Here is a 21,660-nt window from a genome sequence, read left to right on the forward strand (position 1 = left end):
GTATCCCTCACCCCCATCCTGATTTTTCACACTTGCATCACAGTGCATGATCTTTTGGGTGATTAATCGCTGAAATACAGGACGTAAGAACATAAGAATGGCCAGACTGTGTCAGACCAAAGGTCCATCCAGCCCAGTATCCTGTCTACCGAGAGTGACCAATGCCAGGTGCCCCAGAGGGAGTGAACCTAACAGGTAATGATCAAGTGATCTCTCTCCTGCCATCCATCTCCACCCTCTGACAAACAGAGGCTAGGGACACCATTCCTTTCCCATCCTGGCCAATAGCCATTAATGAACTTAACCTCCATGAATTTATCCAGTTCTCTTTTAAACGCTGTTATAGTCCCAGCCTTCACAACCTCCTCAGGCAAGGAGTTCCACAGGTTGACTGTGCGTTGTGTGAAGAAGAACTTCCTTTTATTTGTTTTAAACCTGCTGCCTATTAATTTCATTTGGTGGCCCCTAGTTCTTATATTATGGGAACAAGTAAATAACTTTTCCTTATTCACTTTCTCCACACCACTCATGATTTTATAGACCTCTATCATATCCCCCCTTAGTCTCCTCTTTTCCAGCCTGAAGAGTCCTAGCCTCTTTAATCTCTCCTCATATGGGACCCTCTCCAAACCCCTAATCATTTTAGTTGCCTTTCTCTGAACCTTTTTAATGCCAGTATATCTGTTTTGAGATGAGGAGGCCACATTTGTATGCAGTATTCAAGATGTGGGCGTACCATGGATTTATATAAGGGCAATAAGATATTCTCTGTCTTATTCTCTATCCCCTTTTTAATGATTCCTAATATCCTGTTTGCTTTTTTGACGGCTGCTGCACATTGCGTGGACATCTTCAGAGAACTATCCACGATGACTTCAAGATCTCTTTCCTGATTAGTTGTAGCTAAATTAGCTCCCATTATAATGTATGTATAGTTAGGGTTATTTTTTCCCAATGTGCATTACTTGACATTTATCCACATTAAATTTCATTTGCCATTTTGTTGCCCAATCACTTAGTTTTGTGACCTAGTGTATCCTATACAGACAGAGCGTGGGGTCATATAAAGGGCAGCCTTTACAATCCAGGACAGTTGTTTTGCTTACACCTGCCTAGCAAGGCAGAACACTCCCACGCAGCAGGAGATGAGAAGGAGAGGAGAGGAAGGCTGGGAAATGAACTCAGGATATGTATATGACAGAGGGCAGCAATCTCAGGTCTGGCATACACTGAAAACTTAGGTCAACATAGGCTGTGGCTATCAGGGGTTCTAAAAAACCCACCCCCCTGAGTGCTGTAACTATGTTGACCTCACCCCTGGTGTAGACGTGGCTAGGTCTACTGTGGAAGAACACTTCCATCACCGTAGCTACTGTCGCTCAGGGAGGCAGAATTCCTACTGGGACGAAAAGCCCCTTCCGTAGCTGCAGCTACAGGGTTACAGAGGCATAGCTATGACGCTGTAGGCAGGCTGCTATTGTCCCCATAGATTAGATGAGCCCAGAGTCCATGCTGGCCTGGGGAGTGACAGACCAGGCCTGGGAACTGGATCCAGCGTACTGTGGTTTGCACCAATCAGGTCCCTCGGCTTCCGAACAGTCCAAGAGTGGCACAAGGTGGCACTTTTGATTGGTCTGGCCTCAGAATGCTGGGAAATGGCGGTGTGGGTAGCAAGGCAGGGGGTCCAGAAACTCCTGACGGGTTGTTCTGGCTCTGCCACTGAGTCACTGTGTGCCCTTGGTTAAGTCTCTTCACCTCTGTCTCTGATTTTCTCTATCTGCAATATAGGCATAAGACAACAGGGCAGAGATAATATGCTACCTACCAGGAGTTCTGGGAGTTTAAATGTATACTTTACTATTTCTCCATTGCTTTTCAAAGGTAAAACACTCAGTATTGTTAGTAAATAAAAGCACAATAACATTACACATACATACAACACCAATATGAGAACCATACCTAACCAGGGTTTCTAACAACAGAGCCATTTATTTTCTAAGCACTGCGCCAACATTGACTAGCCAATACTCACCACCTCCACGGGGGCTCATCAAATATAGTTATCCCCATTGTACAGATGGGGAAACCGAGGCGGGTGGGTGTAGCTTGTCCCAGAGCTAGTCATGTCTGGGACTAGAACTCAGGAGTTTCTTGGTCAGTCGACTCACCCATGCCATTTATAGCTAACACAGCAAACCAGAGATGAAACTGCTACGGAAAATAACAATCACCCATCAAAACTTTGCCTTACTGTTCCATGAAGCTGCTTAGCAGCCGTATCGCATCAGGGTAAATTCTCAAAAGGAATCGTTAAGCCGACATTTAAGCAACAATATATTGGGCAGCTGCCAACAATGTTGCCTGATGCAAAATGTGCTGTTTAGAATAGAAACAGTTTTTCCCCACACATTGTCATATGTTCTATGCTCCTTCTCTATTTATTCAGGGCGACTGTGTGAAAGCAGGACCTTTCTTCCTTTGGAGTGCATACATACAGAGAGGAAGGGTGCACTCACGATTAGATCAAGAGTCTGAAGACCTGGGGCATGATTCTCATCTACACTAGAGCCCTTTCATGTTGCGCGGGCAGTGTCCAGGGGCCATAAAGGGGGTGAAAGACGGAGCCCTTTGACAATATGCCCTGTACAGGGGGCCTCCCTGGCCAGTGTTGACACCATGGCCATTCTCTGCCTCCCACACTCACAGAGGGGCAGGGAAAGCAGAACAGAAGTAGGAGCAGCCCTGAGGCTGCTCCAACTTACTGCAGGTCCTGTACTGGGCCCTCTACAGCCTCAGAATATAGGAAGCGCAAAGGTGGCCTAAAGCAACATCAAGTCTCCCCCCTCCCCCTTTCCTGTCTTCGAGTGGGACCCTAGATTCTCTTCCTTGTTCAGAGTCGCAAAGTGAGTTAGACGAGCAAGTCGCTTGCCCTCTGTTTTGCCAACGGTAAGACTGGGTGTTGTGACGTTTCATTCAGACTTGTAATATCCCTTGGGATCCTTGCACAGAAGGCACCAGTAAAGTGCTAACCGCATTATTGGCTCCTCCTGCTCTTCTCCCACCTGAAGATCAGTGATTTTCACAATCATTTTCATAGCAGCTGGTTCTGACGCCACAAAACAGAAGGTTATGTCTCTACACAGAGGAGTTAATGAACTGGAAGTGGCATAAACACACAGTGCCCAGCAGCAGTTACAAGACAAAAGCAGTCTAGCCAGGCATTGATACAAATCTGGGCTTGGAAGCTGCTGCACCTTTAAGCTGTGCTTTAGTTGTGCTGTCTAATACCCGCTGCTTAAAATCGTACTCTGCAGGACATGCACACGTTGTAAATAAGAGAGGCTGGGGCAGGGCCTTGTGCACCTCTGTTCTCATTTTCTTCTTGCAACAAAGAAATAACCCACATCTGGATTGCAAATCATTTTGACCACGTTGTAGCTGTGACATCTGTGCTTCTGTAAATCCTAGACACTTTTGTTGTTGCTCAATAACTTACGGCGATCACCACGGTATAAAAGGCAGCACAGTCTATTGAGGTGTGGCTGGGAGCTCTGGGAGTTCTAACCCTGGCTCTGATACAAACTTGCTGCATGACCCTGCGGCCACGCCCTGGCTCGGGGATGATAATACTTACCTACTATCAGGGATGTGCAGTGGAGCAGGCAGCACTATATAAATATTATCAGCATAATTATTGTTAAGCAGCACTGAGCATGTTTTCAGCACACAGCAAAAATAATCCCTCTACGGAAAAAAAATATTGTCAAGGTGAAGTTACCAGTGCAGGCCTTTGCCAGTGGTCTGCGTGCATATTACCTGGCGAGAATGTTGCTAATAAAACGTTCACCGTGTTAAAAACAGGCAATGCTGAATTAAAGTCAACAAAGCTGAGTATGAATCCACAGTGTGCCCTTGTTGCCAAGAAGGCTAATGGCATTCTGGGCTGTATAAGTAGGGGCATTGCCAGCAGATGGAGGGATGTGATCATTCCCCTCTATTCGGCATTGGTGAGGCCTCTTCTGGAGTACTGTGTCCAGTTTTGGGCCCCACATTACAAGGAGGATGTGGAAAAATTGGAGAGAGTCCAGCAGAGGGCAACAAAAATGATTAGGAGGCTGGAACACATGACTTATGAGGAGACGCTGAGGGAACTGGGATTATTTAGTCTGCAGAAGAGAAGAATGAGGGGGGATTTGATAGCTGCTTTCAACTACCTAAAAGGGGGTTCCAAAGAGGATGGATCTAGACTGTTCTCAGTGGTACCAGATGACAGAACAAGGAGTAATGGTCTCAAGTTGCAGTGGGGGAGGTTTAGGTTGGTTATTATGAAACACTTTCACTAGGACGGTGGTGGTGCACTGGAAAGGGTTACCTAGGGAGGTGGTGGAATCTCCTTCCTTAGAGATTTTTAAGGTCAGGCTTGACAAAGCCCTGGCTGGGATGATTTAGTTGGGGATTGGTCCTGCTTTGAGCAGGGGGTGGGACTAGATGACCTCCTGAGATCCCTTCCAACCTTGATATTCTATGATTCTGTGAAAGTAGCACTTCTCATATGACCCACCTTAATCCTGCCTTTGTATCCTACCTTCCCCTCCTTGCTAAAACAGCACAAACTGGATTCTATTCTGGCTCCTCTATCAGTAACAGAATAGATAACTCACTTCCAGAATCTTTACTTCAAAGTGCTCCGAAGTTTCCATCTTAGTTGGGTGAGGGTTCCTGGGGATGAGAGAACCCACCCATGAGTCTCAGATCCCAGGGTGAACCTGCACCAAAGGCAGTAAGGTGAAGAACACCCTTTGTACTTATAAACTGAGCAAGTTAGATCTGGAGTCTGGAATCCCCCCAGTGTTACTCTTGCTGAGTCATTTTTCACAGCAGACCCACTAAAAAGACAAATCGCTTCTTCGGGCCTTTGCATACAGCAGCTCATGAATAGCTTCCCTCTTCCAGGAGCTAAATCAGAGGAGAAGGTCTGCCAGACAACATCTACCATCTTCTGGTAGCAGGATTGAACACAAGGCCTAGTGACTGAGATCCCTTGCCTATACCATCAGTAGCTCGAGGACTGAGTTCTTCCTCGGGGCATTGGACAAATTAAAACCACGCCTGGTACTATCAACTGAGCTATTCACCTCCAGTGCCAAAAGCCAAGAGAAGAACATTAAGACTGAGTGACTCAGAACCTTCAAAGTGAGGAAACACCCAAGTTAGGAGCAATTTGTGTCTCTTCTTTTTGCCTGAGCTGTTTTTAATGAAGGGATAAAGACGTCAACCCAGTTTAATATCTCCCTGGAGCGAAGAATGCTTGGTGTTTAATTCATTTAATTGTTATGCTCTTCTGTGCTTCACTCTCAATGTCCTGCTAATGGCTTCTCTTGAATTTGTTTTTATTAATTTATTGAAAAGAAGTTTGGATAATTGCTAAAAACTTATGTCACGCTGCAGAGTGAATATCAGGCAAATAAACACCATCAGAAACCAGAACAAGAGCACCCTGGTACAATTCCTTGGAGCACTCAGGTGCTGAATGTTACTGTTTCCTTCAACCCTTGATTTAAAAAATATTGTCCCGTCTGCAGGGTGTTCAGTGGCCTGTATGAAATTTTGATGGATCTCGGGACAGTTCCTCATGGGAAGGAGTCCACAGCATAAAAACTACCATCATAACTGGCCCCCTTGATAGCAGTCTCCAAGGAGGGAACGGGGCGGAGACTGGACTTCCCTCTTGACTAATTATGAGATAAAAACCAACTCCAGTTACCTAACTCCCCTGAACGTTGGGGATGAGAATAAAACTAAAATGGCTCAAGCCATGATATTTGAATCCAGGTCCAGGTTTGGATTCAGAACATTAAGTTGTAGAAGAGTTAAGCACTATGAAGTAGGCCAATCCCTAGGTAGGAGAGGGAACCTGGATCTGAATCAGCTGCAACACAAAATCCAACCCGACAGGCAACCCAAAAGCACCCTTTGTGTTATCCACAACTATTTGAAACAGAAGTGGGACAAACTCAGAGCCTGGCATCAGAATGTTCACATGAAATGGGAGCCAGATCTGTCTTACAAAAAGAAAACTTGTTTGATTAGACTTCATAAAAACATATGTTTCCATATTTATTCTGTATGTTTCCATATTTATTCTCAAGACCTATGTAGGGGTTCCTCTGAGTCAGGGATGAGTCACACGTGCAGGGCAGTGGAGGATTTCATTTTCCAAAGCAGTCAACTTTAACCAGCCTTAAAATCACTTCACATTATTTTAGAAGTTGATACCTGGCAATAGAACACATGGCTTTTTACCAGCAAAAATAAAAATAAAATAAAACAATGTTGAGGTCTGAGGAAGGGCAACAGAAATGATTAGAAAGAACCTATGTTGGAGTAAACTCTCTGTGTTGGCAATCAGTCCAATTCATCCCTGTGGTAACTTCACTGAGCTCAATGGAGTTACACCAAGGGTGAATTTGGCCCTACGAATAGAACATGCTGAATTTCATCCAGCTGGATGAAATTCATAAGCAGAGAATCCAGAAAGCATGTGGATTCCATTCCTTTGTCTTCCTCTTTCCCAGATTCAGGATCCAGTCCAAATTCAACGCCAATTACAGCCATCTTGGTGAGTTCAGCCCAGTCCCACTTGAACTAAATTATAGAATAGATTTATAAAGTATAGATTATAAAGCCAGAAAGGATCCCTAAAATCACCTGGTCTCACCTTCTTCTACATGTTCTTACTGCACAGTCTCTGCTCAGGAGACTCATCCAATAGGGTTACCCACCAAGGATTAATTAAATCCATTTTATCATAAACTCCAATGAGACAGTGGAGACTTGGGGAGAGAAAACCTCAAGAAAGATGCAATGCTTCTGTGGATACTAGGGCTGTGTGGTTGTGCAACATATCCAGTCTATTGCTGTGAAGCTCTCTCCTGAGAGCTAAAACAGTCATCCCATTTCAATGGAAGTGAAAAACAAACCTGACATATGAATTCACTGCACTGTTGTGTCGGCACTTTAAGCTGGCAGGCAAAAGTGATACATAAAGGCAGGCTCAGCGCACAGCAGCAGTTAGAGACTGCTCGCTCTCTGACTCACATGCAGGTGGGAAAGGCGGAAAGGGTGGGAAATGTCACACATCCCCTGTCCATCAGAGCACAGGGATGGAATCCTGTCTCCACTCCTATTGACTTCAATAGGGCCAGGACCTGTTAGCTTCCGGGGCAGGCTGCAGCATCCACCTTTTGGGCAAGATTGTGTCCCTGGCTGAGAGGTTATGCAATATATTTACATTGGTGCGGGGTGGAGCAGCCCATTGTATTTGAACATTTATTGTGAGATTCAAGTCTATTGGGGCACTCAGAGGTTGGGATGGGCGGGTGTCTATGTACGTCCTTATAAATGAAATAAAGACATTAAAGCATTCTTAGCATCCCCAGTTCAGAGCCAATTCCCAGAGGTGCCGAGCTTTGCAACCAAAGTGTGCCTGCGCTTCGGGGAAAGGAAGGGGGAACTAGTCCCCTCGGTGTATGGTTTCTGTAGAAGGCCAGGCAATGGGTCCTATGGCACAAAATGCCACTTTGGTCGCACGTATGTAGGGACTACAGGGATAGAGCATATACTGTTTATCAAAACACTGGTGGTTCCTGTTTCCAGGCAGATAAAACAATATGAAGCAAAAACATTTAGGGACAGATTTTCAAGCGAGCCCAGTGTGGTGGGTGTTTGGGTTCTTTGGAAAAATCAGGTCCCAGTCGTGGGTGCGCACTTGAAAATCTGACCCTGGACTCTTGGAAAAATTTGGCCCATACTCCAAATCCAGGGCATTTTAGTTGATTCATAGTTCTTAAATCCCGAAGGGACCATTTTGGTCACCTGGTCTGAGCAGCTGGGAGAGTGTCACCCCTACAATGGGCCAGATCTCCCACTGTCTTCAGTGGGAAGCTGGCCTGAGTCAACACCACACGGTTTGGCCCTATGTTTTCAAATCAGTGCAGAGTCTGACGGCTGGTTGCTGCCATCTCCTTCTCTCCTCCCTTCTGGTACTGGCCTTCATGCTACTAGCCCTGTCCCCGAGTCTGGCAAAGCACATACCTTCACAGCTAGTAATATCTCCTTACATTATACTGGCCACAGCAGGGTTGAGACACTGTCAGGAACTGCTGCAAGCAGCTACAACATTCCTACGCATACTAGGCACACAGGATGGCCTTGTGGCCAAGGGCCTTAACTAGGACTCAGGGGGCTGGGTTCAATCCCTTACCATACCACAGCCTGTGTGTGACCTTAGGCATTGCTCTCCGTGCCTCAGTTCCCCATTTGTCAATCCCTTCCCCCACATACATCGATCCTTTTACCAGGGTGGGCACGCGCCCAGGGCACCGTGGTAAGGAGGATGCTGTCTGAGTGCCGCATCGTCGGGGCTCATGTGATTGCCGCACTAGACTCAGGTTTGCAATGGGGATGTTACCCACACCCTTCCCATGAAAACTGAAGCTCGCTAGGGGAAGGCTTATGTTTGTAATGTCAAAGGACAACTCGGAAGCTGCAGGCGGAGGGTGGCAGAGAGAGGTACTGGGACAAGATGTTCCCGCACCGGCCCACCAGAGCCACATTTGGCAATGATGCTGTATCTCTGCCTGGACCATTCGCCCTGAGATGCACTCTGGATACACCTTTCATTTTTTTATGTAACCTGTAGCTTTAAAAATAAAAAGGTGTAATGAGGGATGTGTCCCCCACATTTACCTAAAACAAAGCAAGTCTGGGGAAACTACAGAGGGGACAAGGGCGCTGAATCAAATGCTTTGCACAGAGGCTTTGATGAGCTCAAGAAATAATTAGCAACATATTAATCACGCTTGCTTGCTATGGCATAACAATGACAGCAGCCACTAGGGGGAACAACGAAGTGGATACCACTCCACCTGCCCTGTGCCCTTATTGACTGATGTTCCCTATGCAGTTTGCTTTGTCACCCCAAATCTTTCACTTTCCCTTCCCCACAGGGTGGTTTCAAATACTGAATGCCAAATCACAGCAGCTCATGCTAGAAGCAAAGGGAAAATCTGACTCTGAAGGGCTGGGAATGGATGCCTGGGTATTTAGGGATTGTATCCCTCACACTGCCTAAGGGGGGCACTCTTACATTTTTTGAAAGGTTGCTCCAATGCAAACTCAAGTCACCCATTCTGCACCAGTGAGATTAGCGGACAGAGAACAGGCTCATTGAACCACGTGGTGAGGACAGAGAGAGGAGAGGAAGAGTTCAGAGGCAGAAAGAAGAGCAGAGTTTTGCATTGGCTCCGCATGCAGAAGCTCCGCCAGCCAGGACCCTTTGCTGTTGTCTTGTACAATAGAACTCAGCTTTCAGTAGGAAAGAAAATTAAATTTCTAGCCCTTAGGGTAAAGGTAACCTTCAAAATGTGAACCAAGTGCAATGTAATGTTCTGCTGTTGGTCTGAATCTACAGACAACTTGAAAGAAATGTAACTTCTCCCACCCAGCCAAAGGGATTGTTGATTCTGGAGCGGAATGATGCAATTTAAAAATCATTTTTGTGAACTATTTCACTGCCAATTAAAGCACACAAGAACAAGGAGATAAGTGGCAGGGTAGATAAAAACCCCAAGTTAAAAAACTTAGAGATTGATTTTTTTTCCAATTTAAAAAGTCATGATTTAAGTTTAAATGGATTTAAAATTAATTTTTTTAATTTACACATTGCTAGTTCTTTACTTTTTCCATTTCATAGTCTTAAATGTCTGAAATGGATGTTTTATACGAGTTTCTTTTCATAGAATCATAGAATCGCAGGGTTGGAAGGGACCTCAGGAGGTCATCTAGTCCAACCCCCTGCTCAAAGCAGGACCAAACCCAACTAAATCATCCCAGCCAGGGCTTTGTCAAGCCTGACCTTAAAAACCTCTAAGGAAGGGGATTCCACCACCTCCCTAGGTAACCCATTCCAGTTCTTCACCACCCTACTAGTGAAAAAGTTTTTCCTAATGTCCAACCTAAACCTCCCCCTCTGCAACTTGAGACCATTACTCCTTGTTCTGTCATCTTCTACCACTGAGAACAGTCTAGATCCATCCTCTTTGGAACCCCCTTTCAGGTAGTTGAAAGCAGCTATCAAATCCCCCCTCATTCTTCTCTTCTGCAGACTAAACAATCCCAGTTCCCTCAGCCTCTCCTCATAAGTCATGTGCTCCAGCCCCCTAATCATTTTTGTTGCCCTCCGCTGGACTCTCTCCAATTTATCCACATCCTTCTTGTAGTGTGGGGCCCAAAACTGGACACAGTACTCCAAATGAGGCCTCACCAGTGCTGAATAGAGGGGAATGATCACATCCCTCGATCTGCTGGAAATGTCCCTACTTATACAACCCAAAATGCCATTAGCCTTCTTGGCAACAAGGGCACACTGTTGACTCATATTCAGCTTTTTGTCCACCGTAACCCCTAGGTCCTTTTCTGCAGAACTGCTGCCCAGCCATTCGGTCCCTAGTCTGTAGCAGTGCATGGGATTCTTCCGTCCTAAGTTCAGGACTCTGCACTTGTCCTTGTTGAACCTCATCATATTTCTTTTGGCCCAATCCTCTAATTTGTCTAGGTCCCTCTGTATCCTATCCCTACCCTCCAGCGTATCAACCACTCCTCCCAGTTTAGTGTCATCTGCAAACTTGCTAAGGGTGCATTCCACACCATCCTCCAGATCGTTAATGAAGATATTGAACAAAACTGGCCCCAGCACCGACCCTTGGGGCACTCCACTTTTGATTAGTTTCTTCTTCTAATTATTAGAATTTCAGATTTTACATTTAGATTTTCTATCTGCTAGGAAGTTTCATACTTAAAATATTAACCTATGCTGAAAAAGACAAGTTCAGGGCCTCACTGATATCCTGACCCTGAGAACACCACAAACTCAAAATACAAAACTGATAAGCCAATAGTCCACACTTCTTTTGCAACCAACACCAGCTTCCAATAGACTGAACTTACACAAGTCAAAAAAGCTGAAATGCTTCAACCAAGCTATACTCCATCAGAGTTTGAGTCAACAGGAGTTGTGCCCCTAAATCACTTAGCTGCTTTTGAAAAGCCAACCTATACATCCCTAAATATGATTTTATAAGCCTAACTTCAAAATCTTATTTTTGAGAATTTTGCCCTGTAGATCTAAAAAAAAAAGTTCACTTTTGTTAATGTATCAAAGTCTAAATAACTTCTCACTGTTAGCACTGGAGCAAGTTTGCTTTGATGTGACAAAGATTTCATGCCACTGAGAAAAAAAGTTTTTAATAAAAACACATTAGCTCCTGTTGCTACAAACATTTCTACAGATGTTTAACTTCAAGCACAAGAATTCCCATCAAAGTCAATGGGACTATTTTTGAGAATAAACGTATATAACCTGTTAAGTGTCTACAGGATCAGGGCCTTAATATTCAATATTTACTTTCTTCCCCTAGCAGTTTTGCAATATTTAAATTAGATACCCTACTAGTAGTGGCATTTAAAAATATCCCACATTTATAATTTAGTTAATTATAAATTATAATCTAAAACTACATTAACATGAATTTTCAAGTTAGTTTTACAAGCCCTTGACCTTGCTCCAAACGGGGGATCGCCTGGTGCGTGGAGCAGGCATGGTCACCTGGAAAGATGCGCTGAAACCACTGCATGCATCACCGAGCAAACAGGAAGGGGACTTTCAAAATTCTCAGGGAATTTACGGGCTGGGGCTCACAGTTGGTCACCTGAGGGCAGGGCAGTAGAGTTCAAATCAATGACCAGAGAGGCGAAAACAGGCATTTTGGGACACCTCCCAGAGGCCAACTGCAGTGCTATGATCGACCAGGGTGTCTACACTGGCACTGCGGGGCTGTAGCCCCGGCGCAGAAAGCTCTACATCTCTCATCGGGGTGGTTTTTTTACAGCGCTGCAGCTGCACAGTTTTTGCGCGCTAAGTCGCTTGGCTGTGTGCACACCTCGGGAGTTACACCACAGAAAGCTTCTTTACTGTGCAGAAACTTGCCAGTGTAGACAAGACCAAAGAGGTGTCACAGGATACGATGCATAAGCTGGCCCCAGCTGCCTCGTCATTCTCCCCCTAACACATGGAGCTGGTGAGGCGATGAGGACACCCTTCCTTCTGCAAAGAAAACAAACAGATTTCTTTCCAGTTCCTCTAATTCTTCTAGAGAGAATGTGTCAGCTCGACCTGCTTTGCTGTCCCTTAGAAAGTTTGGGACAAGAAGACTGAGGAATAGAAGAACTTGTTCGCCCACTCTCTCATTGGGGTCCATCTGTTTGACCAGAATGAGGCATAGAAAGGAGTCCCTGGAAAATGAATGTGGACAGCTTTGGAAGGGTGTCTTGGTGATCTCTCAGCCTACATATGCAATGAGGAGGCGGGGGAAGGGAGTCTTGCATGGATTCCTACGCTGGGCTGAATCAGGGAAGAGTCTCACAGCAGGGATGCCAGCCAAGTTTCCATACTTTAGATGGAAGAAAAATGAGTGTGGTGAGAAAGCACCCGTGACAGGGCGCCATCCTGCTCCTGTCTTCTTTTCTAGCCACAAGCTGCTCAGAGACCTTCACCTGGCCAAGCGCTTTGTGCCATGTATTTACGGCATTCTCCCCATCACCTTCACCAACTTCTGCAGTTCTGTATTGGTATCATCCTACACTCCTTTGGTCACTCAGCCTAGGAGGAGGAACGTCAAAGGTATTTTCCCGTAGTCTGCCCCAGATTTATAGGTTCACGCCGTGGTGATCGGATCCTATAAATGTGAAGAGCAAAAGTGGGCTTCATTCTGGTCTCACTTATGCTGATTTTACCATGGTGTAGCTGCTGACTTCAGATAAGTTACTCCTGATTTACCCCAGTGTGAGACCAGAATCAGGCTTCATCCATGGACCGGGGGTAGCAGGATACACCATTCCACTCAGAAACATTAGAGAGAGCAACACTCGCGGTTCCCACCCCTGAAGCAGCCAGGGTTATCCTGCCTCAGGAATCATGGTGGTGGGTCTATCATACATTAGGATTATGATAGGTATCAGATTGAGAGCCCCGAGGACTCTGCTTAGTCACAGAACAGGCCACAACAAAGCAACTCTCCCAATACTGCTGCCGTGTCTTGCCCTGTGGGAACCGGCTCTAGTAGTGAAAGGGCAGTTCTGTCTCCATAGCCTGTTCAGCCCCACGCCTCACGGCTGAGATGACCAGCAGCACGGCCAGAGACATTCTGCTTGTGACATGCTGAGGCAGCTAGAGCCTCTCCTGGGCTGGGAGCAGCCATCGGCTCAGCTGCAACTTCTAAGCCTCCTTTTCAGACATGCAGGACGCATGCCCCACGCCCCACATCCCTGCACTGGGGCCGCCGTCATGTGGAGGAGTGGGGAGACGAGTTCTCTGTGCCCTCTCATTTCTCATCCATCATGCCAGAGCAGCCAGGAGACGACCCACAGTCTTAGCTAAATGAAATGGCTTGAAGAGCCTGTGTGCATGAGAGGGGGAAGGTAAAATAAGCACAGAAGTTGCATTATTCTTTCACATCCTTTACAGGAAGATATTCGCTCCATAAATATCCTGGGCTGTGGCTGGGCCTGGAGTTCATGCTGAGTTTAATGGACTGTGCTAAGCGAGCTGCGTGTGTCTATATTTCTCCTCCTTTGCTGGAGGGAAGCTCTTTCTGGGTGTATGCTCTTTGCCTGATGGCTGAAGAGTTGGCCAGCTCTCTGCAATGTAGCTCAGGCTCTGTGGACATTTCAAAGCAGCACGGCTTTAACGTTTCATGGAAGGGACGCCATGCAAGATGTCTTATGTTCCTAAAGCTCATGCTTCAAGGTTTCAGATAGCCACTTGCAGTGGTCAGGAAGGGATTCTCCCTCCTCCACGGCCCAATGTATTCTGCACGGGGTTTTTTAAACTCTTTTTGAAGCATCAGGGATGGCCATGCGTGGAGATGGGACATTGGGCAGGGTGGGCCAGGGCTCTGAGATCGCTGAGAATTCTCTCTCTTGGGTACTTGGCTGCCTGGTTCTTGCTCACATGGTCAGGGTCTAACTGATCACTATACGTGGGGTCAGGAAGGAATTTTCGCCCAGGTCAGATTGGCCGCGACCTTGAGCTTTTTTTGCCTTCTTCTGCAGCATGGGGGATTATCTGGGTATATCTCACTTAATCATTTCCCTGGCACTCCAGGGCCTCAGTCACTCCTGTTCTCCACCCGTGACATGTAACAGGCTAGTCTCCTGTGGGCTGTAATAATTCAGTCCAGTTTCAGTTGTTGGGTTTACTGCGCAGGTGGTGCTGGCCTGTGACATACAGGAGGTCAGACTGGATGATCTGGTGGGCCCTTCTGGCCGTAAGATACGTGTCCCTCCATTAAGGGCATTGACCTTCAGGTAGAATTCCCTCCTCTCCTTCTGGAAAGTCCTAGCTCAGGATTACTTTTGTCTCTCACCCCGACCATCACTGCTGATCAGGGAATGTCTGAGGCACACTGAATGGTTCTACCAGACCACAAAAGCCTGAGATCTGGAGGTGGAAAAGACACATTATCAAGAAACAGGCCTCAGTGGAGCTACACTGATTTACACCAGCTGAGGATTTGGCTGCAACTCCCATTGGGAGTTAGGTGCCTACCAGCTTAGGCACTTTTGAAAATCTCTAAGCATCTATCTGCAGTTTAAGGCACCTATTTACCTTGAAAATCTGGCCATAGATTCAGGCTTGCGTTTCAGATTTCTCCCAATATTTGGGGGTGTTTGGATCCAGGTTTTGGTTTGACTCCGTTTATAGAGCCCGGGGCCACATTCCAACCTGAATCCTGCTCTGAGCTTGCCCAAAATCCAGATCCAGGGCACAGTAGCAGCCCTTGCATCATCCCCCATGCACCGAAGAAAGTTGCATTAATCAACATGCTCCCGCTAAGGGTTCCTTTTGTTTGTTTACAGGCTACAGCAACCCAAATTTGCCCGAGTCACTGAGAATTTCTGTTCAGCTCATTCCAAGACTCTTCTGGTTTTATTTATTTCCAAGTAACAAAATGTTTGGTTTGCTCAAGGAAATGGTCCCAATGCTGCTTCCATTCCAACCGGTGCAAATCAAGAGTAACTCCACTGAAGCCAAAGGAGCCAACAGCAGGGTGAACCCAGTCTGCGATGAAAATCAGGCTCAAGCCTTTCAATAATTTAGGGGCAATTTTTTAAAATTCCCTCCACACCCCCAGTCCCCATAACCTGCTCCTCACAACTTTATCTCTCTTCCCACCTTTACACGATCTCCCCTTGGGGAGAATTTTGCGACTGGGATATTAAAAGGCAGTTATCACTGAATATTTAGGGGCGGGGTGGTTTATAACCATGTGATTCTCTATAACCAGGCACAAAAGAACAATGGACACAAATCAGACGTCAAGACTTATTCAGAACCAGTTGGAGAACACTTCAACCTCCCTGGTCACTCAATTACAGACCTAAAAGTCGCAATTCTCCAATAAAAAACCTTCAAAAACAGACTCCAACGAGAAACTGCAGAACTGGAATTAATTTGCAAACTGGACACCATTAAATTAGGCTTGAATAAAGACTGGGTGTGGATGGATCATTACACAAAGTAAAAACTATTTCCCCATGCTAATTTTTCCCCTACTGTTACTCACACCTTCTTGTCAACTGTTTGAAATGGGCCATCCTGATTATCACTACAAATGTTTTTTTTCTCCTGCTGACAATAGCCCACCTTAATTGATTAGTCACATTAGAGTTGGTATGGCAACACCCATTTTTTCATGTGTTCTGAGTATATCTATCTTTCTACTGTATTTTCCACTGTATGCATCCGATGAAGTGGGTTTTAGTCCATGAAAGCTTATGCCCAAATAAACGTGTTAGTCTCTAAGGTGCCACAAGTACTCCTGTTCTTTTTACAGGAATGAGTGCATTTTAAGGGAAAAGACTACTCTCATTTACACTGGTATAAATCACTCCTTTTACTCCACTGGAGTAACTCCAGATGCACAGCAGCATAACTGAGATCAGAATCTGGCCATAAATTACTATGGAAAATTAACCAAATACATTTCCTAGACTTTCAAAGCGATAAATGACAAACAACGTAAAGAAGGGCCCCAGGACACACATTTCTCAAAGTTGAAGCAATTTGCACTTATGCAACAGGGACTTCTTTTTCTTTTTAACCCAATACAAGAAAAACAAAACCATTTGTTCTAAGGTGTCCTAGTTTCTCCTCCTTATTAGGACGAACTGTTGCTAAGAGCATGAATGAACAGGTCCTGTTTACCTCTTTGCCTTGGTGTTTTGTTACTTGGTCTGAATGGTCAGTTGGGTTTAATGCAGCATGAGTCAGGCGTCCGAATGAAGGAATGTGGTTCCCACAGTCTGAGATTTGCTATTTGACTCAATTCCATTTACTGGAACAGAGTCTGCTCAGTTACACCAGAGTGATACCAGAATAATTCAGATGGAGTCACTCCAGATTGACGCAAGTGTAACTGAGATCGAAATCTAATCCCTGAAGGTGGTTTGGAAACCTGGAGCCTGCTCGCCACTGTACCTCCAACTGGATTTTAAATCAGTTTCACTGAACCAGTTTTAACACTGATCAGAATTTTGGGAAGTATAGATAATATAAACAGGCCTTAAAGCAGGGGGTTTATAATCCTCCCAAAGCATGGCCAGGGTTCAGGTATGCCACAAAGGTCCCTTGTCCTTCTCACCCCCAGGGCTGCAACAATAACCTATCTGCTGAAATAGCAGCTGCAGCCCATCCTGTGCTTTATTCTACACCCTGTGTTAATTCCTTTTCCTGAACTCTTCCTCTGAATGTGTAAGTTACACCTAGTTTGTACACTCACTGAGTACCTAGTAGTCACAAGTTACATGGCTTTATTGCTTACACCCATTTTCTGACCAATTTACAAGTGACATGTAACTTCCACCCCGGTTTATGACACCAGTGAATTTGGTCTTGGACTTTTTGTGCTGCAAAGCTATTTGATTCTTCAAATGGTTCCCAATGCGAGTTTGCAATTTGTTTAAACTTTGGACCAGATTCAGCAGTACTCTCCAGGCTGCTTTCCACTGGTCAGGCAATGCAAACAATATAAACTCAGTTTAGCCAGCCAGTTAAAGTGGATTTGCTGCTGCTTTGTATCGCTGGAGTGGCACAAAGCAGACAAAGTATATCGTTAAATCTGGCCCTCTCTGAGCAAATATCAGAGGGATACTTTCAAAAATGTAAACACTTTCCTAAAATACAAGTTTGTGCCAATTTCTGCTCTCATTGCTGTAAATGCGGAGTAACTCATCAGAGAAAGAGTATAAATAAGATTATGGTCCATGGCTCCTTGTCCTGGCAGCTACAGGTCTTAGACAAACAGTGAAGCATTTTTTCCTCTAAAGGTACAAAACGGTTATGGCAGGAGAACTATATTTCACACCAAACACACTCTCACATACATACACACACACACACCCCAGAGTGTCTGGGCATGTTAAAATCTTCCTCATGTGGCTGAGTGTTTACTGGTGTCAGAGGTGGAGAACCTTAGAGCAGCTATTCAGCTCACTAGCTCCCAGACACGGAGAAACATTTGTCCTGGGAACAATATTTATAACCTTCGCAGGCAAATGAAAGCCAATGTCTTTCAAAACAGGGTTTGTACTAGTGGTGACGCCTACTCTCCTGGATTGTCCACCACAAATGACTCCACTCAGAGTCATTGGCATAGTCAAGGCTGCACAGAACACAACCAGAAAATCGGGTTTTACTCTTTATGGGCCTGATTCTGATGTCAGGCTGCTGTAAATGAGGAGTAACGCTGGCTCTGGTTTAACACAGGTGTAACTCCACTCCCTTCATTGCCATTACTCTCGATTTCTACTGGTGTGAGATCAGGCAGGGCCCAAGTCTGCCCTCTCTGGCTGAATGAGTGGCAGCGGTGATGGGGTTTGGTGGGAATCGTATCTGGTTCCCATCAACCAGAAGGATACTGGTTGGAGCAAGGTACCTTGTGGCTATCAGGGATGGCAGGGTGAGGAGAGCAGAACTTTATGGCTCTTTTAAGGATGTGGATAAAAAGCCCCTATCGGGGATAAAAGATTAAGCAGTAAGGGGAACGCGTCTGCCTATGGAAAACACTGGTGCCAGCTTGCTGGAGATTCTGGGGCCCATATGTGGGTCTGTATATTCTTACAATAAACACCTGTCAGAGGCACATCCTTCCTCACAGGTGCCCCTCTGTAGGAAGCTCCCTAGCACACATGTACTGACAGCTGCTTTACTCCTGACCCCGAACACAAAACGTTTGCAATGCCTATTCTAGGCCCCCCGAACTTTAAAATTCCCCTGAACCATGAAACCCAGCTTTCAGCAGATGGCTAAAAATACCTCCCCAGGCTATGAATGGACCGTTCCATGAATGAGCCATTGAGAGGACAGGGGTAATGATGGCTTTATAGGGAGGGCAACGTGGGTGGGGTGCTGCAGGGGAAAATAAGGGTTGTGGAGAGTAACACCTGCAAATTCATGCTGTCACACCTGTCGCCTTGTATTTGAAGAGGGAGGCAGACCCATCCTCTGGCTTCTATCCCAGGCGAGCACGGGGAAGTGGGGGCATGGAGAAGGGACAGAGCCGAGGAGAGGAGAGTGGTGCTGGTGTTGGGACAGAGTGAAGACAGGAAGGAAATGAAGACTGTCAGGGTGTCATAAAAAGCCCTTGGTAAGGATGGTGCAGTGGTTAGGGCACTAGTTAGGACTTGGGCCATCCAGGTTCAAGTCCTTGCTCTCCTACAGACCTCCTGTGTGACTTTGGGCAGAAGCCTCTTCGTGCCCCAGTACACTGGGGATGACTCCACTACCCTGCCCCCGGCGGTGTTGTGAGAATAAAGACATAAAAGCTGGTGAGGTGCTCAGAGGCAACAGGGGCCATACAAGTGTCTCAATGAGTGGTCCCAAGTTTTTAAGGCTTTATGCAACAATTTGACTTAATCATTTAACTGTCATCTGGGCGTTTCAAGTAAGGAGACATCTGAAAAATGTTCCCTTCTTTAGATGGGAAGGAGGCAACAACTAGACCAGTGGTCCCCAAACAGTGGGGTGCAGCCCCCCTAGGGGAGCATGGAGGAATGTTCGGGGGGCACAGTGGGGCCAGCCCCCATGGGGGATGGGAGGGGGCACCGCTCTACTCCCAGCTCCACTCCGGCCCCAGCCGTGGCCCCACTCCCAGCTGCAGCCCCCAGCCCTGCCCGGCTCCTGACTGCAGCTTCTGAGGGAAGCAGGGGGCACAGACAGGTTCCACTGTGGGTAAGGGAGGGCACAATGGGAAAAGTTTGGGGAGCACTGAACTCGACCCACATTCCTTTGGACGCTAGAGATTCCCACCCACGTCGTTTTAAAAAGGTTGGCAGGTATTCAAGTGAACTCACATGTATTGTCTGTTTGAATTTAGTGCCCGATAGCAATGTACAGAATCAAACACAGCAGGGTGTTTCCTCACACAGCTCTGCCAATGTGCCACAGTCCTGACCTGACACGTCCACTTTCTGATCCAAGCCTGAGTCCGTTCCCCCCGCCCCTCCCAGAGCACTGCCTTCCTACACTGGCTACTCCTCTCCAGAACTGCCTCACATCTCTCTCACTGCTGACTCCTGGATCATCCCAGAAACAACGCCCGAGACGACGAAATTATGATGCAGCAAAAAAGAATGAAAAGCTTTTATCAGATATAAAATGGGCCCAATCCCTCCTTCTCTCTCTGTAGCGTCCCCTTTGATCATGCCCAGCCAGCACATTCCTCTTTTTCTCTCTTTCATTTCTCCTCTTTTAGATGGCACCTGGAAGTTTTCATTAGGGATTCTGAACTCCTGCCTTTCAGCCTCAGCTTCTCAGCCTTTTCACAATAATTAGACCAGCACTGAGCACTTACTGATGCTGTATATAGCACGTTCCATCTTGAAGGCGCTTTGCAAAGATTAAGAACTAAGCCACAAGTCCCTGGAGAAGTGGGAATGACTCACCCCACTTTACAACTGGGGAAACTGAGATACAGAGTGGAACGATGACTCGCCTGAGGCCACACAAAGCATCTGCAGCAAAGCCAAGAATAGAATGCAGAACTGCTCCATCCCTGGTCAGTCCGTCTTCACTGACACGGATAAGCTAGGCTGCTCGGGAATGAAGTGAACAGAGAGGGTCCTTTCGGAGTTGCAGCATGATGCCATGTGTTTCCCTGCTGCCGGTGATTATCCGTGGGATTCCCAACAAGGCTCTACAGTAATTGCCAGCATCTGCCTCACTGTTTCTCAGGGGGCTGTTGACAGGCTGTTTTCAGCCTCTGTTTATTTGGACTAGTTTGCAGCTTGCCAGAAGTGCTCCCCCCACCACACACATGCTCCTTGGCCATGGACTAGGGGCCATCCATCCTACACCAGCTGCTCCGCAAGAGGCCAGTCCTCCCATTTCTCCACAGTCAGCAACTTCAAGCGGTGCTGAGATAAGACAAAAGATTTGACCATGAATCTGTGGAACACAAGAATTGCTGAGCCGGATCACACCATTGGTCCAATAAGCCCCGGCAGTAACTAGTCCCTGGTGCATGAAGGGAATCCCTTTCTCCCTGCCCAGAGGCCCCTGGCTAGCTGTGCAAAGCTTGTTGTACTGGATGAGTACAGTGGGATTTCTTGCCACAAACCCAAAAAAATCAGGTAAAGACTGGCTTCCTGGCCTTGCAGGTTTATCCCACATGCCCCAAAGGTGGATCCAAGGTTCAATGTTCAGACTAGAACGTGAATCTGAATTTCCACATAGATTGTCGGGAGTCCAGATCCAGGGATATGGGGGCCACTTGGCAGGCCTCGGATCAAGGGTTTTGCACTGTTAGTAGTGGGGGAGCTCAAGATAGGCTCCCACACTCCATTCACATGATTTCGCCAATATTGTATGCTGGAGAAATAACGCCCATCTTTTACGTGAACCTTGGTGCTAGTGAAGGTGCTGGATTAACACCACGGAATCTGTAGACTCAGACTTTAAGGTCAAAAGGTCAGTGCTTAATTTGTAATGAAAGAGGTGCCAGGGCTCAAGCAATTAGGTACTAGGGCTCAAGCCATTTTTTTTTATTTTCATGACTAATGCGGCAAGCCCAGAGCAGCTGGGGCTGGGATCTGCCAGGCCCAGAGGCGCTGGGCTCAGCTCTGGCAAGCCCTGGCACACATTAAGCACTGTTGGAAGGAACCATCATGATCATCTAGTCTGACCTCCTGTACATTGCAGGCCACCCACTCACTACTGCAATAGACCCCTAATCTCTGGCTGACTTACTGAAGTCCTCAGATCATGATTTAAAGACTTCAGGTTACAGAGAATCCATCTACACTAGTTTACACCTGCAAGTGACCCATGCCCCACGCTGCAGACAAAGGCAAAAAAGGTCCTCCGTTTATCGACGGAATAGGCGACCTGGTTCTCCTCTTACTTATACGGGAGTAGAACAGGAATCACTCCACAGAAGCCAGTGAAATTACACCAGGGTTCGACCAGTGCATGTGAGAGAAGAATCAGGTACAGCAGAGGCAGGAGGTACTTCCCCACACACAGAACAACTGTCCTGCTGTAAA

This window comes from Mauremys mutica, chromosome 23, assembly GCF_020497125.1.
Source record: "Mauremys mutica isolate MM-2020 ecotype Southern chromosome 23, ASM2049712v1, whole genome shotgun sequence".
Classification (NCBI taxonomy): Eukaryota; Metazoa; Chordata; order Testudines; family Geoemydidae; genus Mauremys; species Mauremys mutica.